The sequence below is a fragment of the Aedes albopictus genome, chromosome 1 (assembly GCF_035046485.1).
Source record: "Aedes albopictus strain Foshan chromosome 1, AalbF5, whole genome shotgun sequence".
NCBI lineage: Eukaryota > Metazoa > Arthropoda > Insecta > Diptera > Culicidae > Aedes > Aedes albopictus.
The window spans coordinates 174,266,946-174,271,678 of NC_085136.1; positions in this window are offsets into that span (position 1 = coordinate 174,266,946).

Genomic DNA, 4,733 nt, shown 5'->3' on the forward strand with positions numbered 1-4,733 from the left:
GGGAATCTAATCAACAAGTTGGACATTTTAGGAGAAGTTGGGGATTTTTAAGGAACATTGGGGATTCTTAGGAGATATTGGGGCGGGTTAAGAAAACTTAGGAATCATGGGTGTCCTTGAGAAATGATACCTTTGGGGAATCTAACCAACAAGTTCGACATTTTAGGAGAAGTTGGGGATTCTTAAGGAACATTGGGGATTTTTAGGAGATATTAGGGAGGGCAAAGGGAACTTAGGAATCATGGGGGTCCTTGAGAAATGATACCTTTGGGGAATCTAATCAACAAGTTGGACATTTTAGGAGAAGTTGGGGATTTTTAAGGAACATTGGGGATTCTTAGGAGATATTGGGGAGGATAAAGAAAACTTAGGAATCATGGGTGTCCTTGAGAAATGATACCTTTGGGGAATCTAATCAACAAGTTGGACATTTTAGGAGAAGTTGGGGATTCTTATGGAAAATTGGGGATTTTTAGGAGATATTGGGGGGGGTAAAGGGAACTTAGGAATCATGGGGGTCCTTGAGAAATGATACCTTTGGGGAACCTAATCAACAAGTTGGACATTTAAAGAGAAGTTTGGGATTCTTAAGGAATATTGGGGATTTTTAGGAGATATTGGGGATTTTTAAGGAACATTGGGGATTTTTAGGAGATATTGGGGCGGGTAAAGAAAACTTAGGAATCATGGGTGTCCTTGAGAAATGATACCTTTGGGGAATCTAACCAACAAGTTGGACATCTTAGGAGAAGTTGGGGATTCTTAAGGAACATTGGGGATTTTAGGAGATATTGGGGAGGGTAAAGGGAACTTAGGAATCATGGGGGTTCTTGAGAAATAATACCTTTGGGGAATCTAATCAACAAGTTGGACATTTTAATAGAAGTTGGGGATTCTTAAGGAACATTGGGGATTTTTAAGGATCTTGGGGATTTTTAAGGAACACTGGGGATTTTAAGAAGATATTGGGGCGGGTAAAGAAAACTTAGGAATCATGAGAATCCTTGAGAAATGATACCTTTGGGGAATCTAATCAACAAGTTGGATATTTTAGGAGAAGTTGGGGATTATTAAGGAATATTGGGGATTTTTAGGAGATATTGTGGATTTTTAAGTAACATTGGGGATTTTTAGGAGATATTGGGGCGGGTAAAGAAAACTTAGGAATCATGGGTGTCCTTGAGAAATGATACCTTTGGGGAATCTAATCAACAAGTTGGACATTTTAGGAGAAGTTGCGGTTTCTTAAGGAACATTGGGGAGTTTAAGGAGATATTGGGGAGGGTAAAGGGAACTTAGGAATCATGGGGGTCCTTGAGAAATGATACCTTTGGGGAATCTAATCAACAAGTTGGACATTTTAGGAGAAGGTGGGGATTTTTAAGGAACATTGGGGATTTTTAGGAGATATTAGGGAGGGTAAAGGGAACTTAGGAATCATGGGGGTCCTTGGGAAATGATACCTTTGGGGAATCTTATCAACAAGTTGGACATTTAAGGAGAAGTTGGGGATTCTTAAGGAACATTGGGGATTTTTAGGAGATATTGGGGAGGATAAAGGGAACTTAGCAATCATGGGTGTCCTTGAGAAATGATACCTTTGGGGAATCTAATTAACAAGTTGGACATTTTAGGAGAAGTTGGGGATTCTTATGGAAGATTGGGGATTTTTAGGAGGTATTGGGGAGAGTAAAGGGAGCCTAAGAATCATGAGAATCCTTGAGAAATGATACCTTTGGGGAATCTAATCAACAAGTTGGACATTTAAGGAGAAGTTTGAGATTTTTAGGAGATATTGGGGAGGGTAAAGGGAACTTAGGAATCATGGGGGTCCATGAGAAATGATACCTTTGGGGAATCTAATCAACAAGTTTTACATTTTAGGAGAAGTTGGGGATTCTTATGGAAAATTGGGGATTTTTAGGAGATATTGGGGAGGGTAAAGGGAACTTAGGAATCATGGGGGTCTTTAAGAAATGATACCTTTGGGGAATCTTATCAAAAAGTTGGACATTTAAGGAGAAGTTGGGGATTCTTAAGGAATATTGGGGATTTTTAGGAGATATTGGGAATTTATAAGGAACATTGGGGATTTTTAGGAGATATTGGGGCGGGTAAAGAAAACTTAGGAATCATGGGTGTCCTTGAGAAATGATACCTTTGGGGAATCTAACCAACAAGTTGGACATTTCAGGAGAAGTTGGGGATTCTTAAGGAACATTGAGGATTTTTAGGAGATATTGGGGAGGGTAAAGGGAACTTAGGAATCATGGGGGTCCTTGAGAAATGATACCTTTGGGGAATCTAATCAACAAGTTGGACATTTTAGGAGAAGTTGGGCATTTTTAAGGAACATTGGGGATTCTTAGGAGATATTGGGGAGGGTATAGAAAACTTAGGAATCATGTTTGTCCTTGAGAAATGATACCTTTGGGGAATCTAATCAACAAGTTGGATATTTTAGGAGAAGTTGGGGATTCTTAAGGAATATTGGGGATTTTAGGAGATATTGGGGAGGGTAAAGGGAACTTAGGAATCAAGGGGGTTCTTGAGAAATAATACCATTGGGGAATCTAATCAACAAGTTGGACATTTTAGGAGAAGTTGGGGATTCTTAAGGAACATAGGGGATTTTTAGGATATTGGGTATTTTTAAGGAACATTGGGGATTTTTAGGAGATATTGGGGCGGGTAGAGAAAACTTAGGAATCATAGGTGTCCTTGAGAAATGATACCTTTGGGGAATCTAATCAACAAGTTGGATATTTTAGGAGAAGTTGGGGATTTTTAAGGAATATTGGGGATTTTTAGGAGATATTGTGGATTTTTAAGGAACATTGGGGATTTTTAGGAGATATTGGGGCGGGTAAAGAAAACTTAGGAATCATGGGTGTCCTTGAGAAATGATACCTTTGGGGAATCTAATCAACAAGTTGGACATTTAAGGAGAAGTTGGGGATTTTTAGGAGATATTGGGGAGGGTAAAGGGAACTTAGGAATCATGGGGGTTCATGAGAAATGATACCTTTGGGGAATCTAATCAACAAGTTAGACATTTTAGGAGAAGTTGGGGATTCTTAAGGAATATTGGGGATTTTTAGGAGATATTGGGGAGGGTAAAGGGAACTTAGGAATCATGGGGGTCCTTGAGAAATGATACCTTTGGGGAATCTAATCAACAAGTTGGACATTTTAGGAGAAGTTGGGGATTTTTAAGGAACATTGGGATTTTTAGGAGATATTGGGGAGGGTAAAGGGAACTTAGGAATCATGGGGGTCCTTGAGAAATGATACCTTTGGGAAATCTAATCAACAAGTAGGACATTTTAGGAGAAATTCTTATGGAAAATTTTGGGTTTTTGGGAGATATTGGGGAGGGTAAAGGGAACTTAGGAATCATGGGGGTCCTTGAGAAATGATACCTTTGGGGAATCTTATCAAAAAGTTGGACATTTAAGGAGAAGTTGGGGATTCTTAAGGAATATTGGGGATTTTTAGGAGATATTGGGGATTTTTAAGGAACATTGGGGATTTTTAGGAGATATTGGGGCGGGTAAAGAAAACTTAGGAATCATGGGTGTCCTTGGGAAATGATACCTTTGGGGAATCTAACCAACAAGTTGGACATTTTAGGAGAAGTTGGGAATTCTTAAGGAACATTGGGGATTTTTAGGAGATATTGGGGAGGGTAAAGGGAACTTAGGAATCATAAGGGTCCTTGAGAAATGATACCTTTGGGGAATCTAATCAACAAGTTGGACATTTTAGGAGAAGTTGGGGATTTTTAAGGAACATTGGGGATTCTTAGGAGATATTGGGGAGGGTAAAGAAAACTTAGGAATCATGGGTGTCCTTGAGAAATGATATCTTTGCGGAATCTTACCAACAAGTTGGACATTTAAGGAGAAGTTGGGGATTCTTAAGGAACATTGGGGATTTTTAGGAGATATTGGGGAGGGTAAAGGGAACTTAGGAATCATGGGGGTCCTTGAGAAATGATACCTTTGGGGAATCTAATCAACAAGTTGGACATTTTAGGAGAAGTTGGGGATTTTTAAGGAACATTGGGGAATTTAGGAGATATTGGGGAGGATAAAGGGAACTTAGGAATCATGGGGGTTCTTGAGAAATAATACCTTTGGGGAATCTAATCACCAAGTTGGACATTTTAGGAAAAGTTGGGGATTCTTAAGGAACATTGGGGATTTTTAGGATATTGGGGATTTTTAAGGAACATTGGGGATTTTTAGGAGATAGGGCGGGTAAAGAAAACTTAGGAATCATGGGTGTCCTTGAGAAATGATACCTTTGGGGAATCTTATCAACAAGTTGGATATTTTAGGAGAAGTTGGGGATTCTTATGGAAAATTTGGGATTTTTAGGAGATATTGGGGAGGGTAAAGGGAACTTAGGAATCATGGGGGTCCTTGAGAAATGATACCTTTGGGGAATCTAATCAACAAGTTGGACATTTTAGGAGAAGTTGGGCATTTTTAAGGAACATTGGGGATTCTTAGGAGATATTGGGGAGGGTAAAGAAAACATAGGAATCATGGGTGTCCTTGAGAAATGATACCTTTGGGGAATCTAATCAACAAGTTGGACATTTTAGGAGAAGTTGGGGATTCTTAAGGAACATTGGGGATTTTTAGGAGATATTGGGGCGGGTAAGGAAAACTTAGGAATCATGGGTGTCCTTGAGAAATGATACCTTTGGGGAATCGAATCAACAA